The following is a 1752-nucleotide window of genomic DNA, read 5'->3' as shown; positions in this document are numbered from 1 at the left end:
ACTACAGGCACATGCTACCACGCCCAGCTAATTTTTTGATTTATTGTAGAGATGAGGTGTTGTCAAGTTGTCCAGGCAGGTCTCGAACCCACTCAGGTGCCAGGCTGCTCTTCACATGCTACTCGGCTGTCACCTCAGTCGCTGCCTCAGCCACAGCCACTGCTGCCATTACCCTGCTCCTGCCTGAGGCAACCCATAGCTCCCGGACCATGAAGCACCCCCCCAAGCACCCTATTACCAAAACTGCCACTGCCACTGCCATGCTCCACACCTTCCCAGGAGCCAGGCTCGTGGATCTTCTTCCATGCACTGCTGAAGAGGCAGCTGCCACCGCCGGTACCATTGCCTGCTCCCTCCCACCCTGGGTGGCCTCTGGCTTCTGCCCAGCCCAGCCTGAGTAGCCCAGTGCTACACTGCCCTGCATTGCCTGGCAGTCTCAGGCTGCAGCGGAAAGAGATCAGCTGGAGCTGTGAGACCAGTTCCACCCAGCTAGTCCATTTCCCAGATTGGGATCCAAGGTAACAACATCAAAATGGGAGGTACAGTAAGCCCCTCACCCATACTAGATAGACACAGGCCAGATCTGAGTGGCAGATTTGGCAGGCAGCCCAGATCTGAACCACCCTCCACAGCAGGCCATGGGCAACTGACCCTAACAGTGAACAACTCTACCAGCCTGCAATGAGAGCTAGAAATCAAAGCTAAAAGGACATTGAACTTAAAGGAAAAGTCTCAGTGTGTGCTTGGTTCTCCTGTTTTAGTTTTTTGTTAATTCTTTGTTTATCTTACCCATCTTTTTTCCCTTTTCTCTCTTTTCTTACTGTTATCAAGAATGTTTTCATACTTGCTTTGGTTCTGTTAGTTTACTGACTTTATTCTATTTTTTTTTCTCTTTAGACCTCATGTTTGTATAGGGGAGTAGTACACCAATAAGGAGGTTGGTTAGCTTGCATGTCTGTATGATTGTATGTCATAGTTTTTTCGTATGTTTGTTGGTTTGTTATTATTGTTATTGTTTTTTTTTCTTTTTACTCATATCTGTCTTTGTGTCTCTTTTCATTTGTTAGTACATTTGTCTGTTTTCCCTTACTCTTCTCTCTCTCCACCTTCCTCTTCCTCCCACTCCCTATTCCATTCTTTTTCCCTTTTCTTGCTTCATTTTGCTTTCAGGGAGTAAACATATAACCCCACTGCATGGACAGATTGCAAGGCAGTGGGAAGTGGGTTCCAGATTATCCATACGCCTGTCAGTGGATAGTGGGATCTGCAGATAGATTTTGAATCACAGTGCTCCCCTCAATTAAATCTCAAAACTGCAAAAAGAATCACTACCAACATACAGTCCAGCTCCAGAATTGAACAAAGTCAGAGGATATACATAAGGAAGAATAGGAGATTGAACAAATAGAAGTAAAAGCAACCCCTCCACCCCTGAACAGAAGAATTAAAGAAGACATGGGGGAAAAAAGGAAAAAGTGGGCAGGAAAATCCACAGAAATGAAGAGGAAAAAAAAAAATATATATATATATATGTCTCACACAGACCCTGGAGGTCAGACATTGAGAAAACAGATTTCGGAATACAAACAATGAAGAGCTCCTAGAATGACTGGCCATATACGACAAACCCAGACATCTAAGACATTAATAGAAAGAGTAAAAAGAATTGAGGAAGCCGGGCTCAGTGGCTCAGCCTGTAATACCACGCCTTTGGGAGGCTGAGGTGAGTGGATTGCCTGAGCCCGCGGGTTC

Source organism: Carlito syrichta, unplaced genomic scaffold (genome assembly GCF_000164805.1).
Source record: "Carlito syrichta isolate Samal-C Ts95f unplaced genomic scaffold, Tarsius_syrichta-2.0.1 Scaffold315645, whole genome shotgun sequence".
NCBI classification, from domain to species: Eukaryota; Metazoa; Chordata; class Mammalia; order Primates; family Tarsiidae; genus Carlito; species Carlito syrichta.
Note: the sequence above shows the minus strand (reverse complement) of the source record.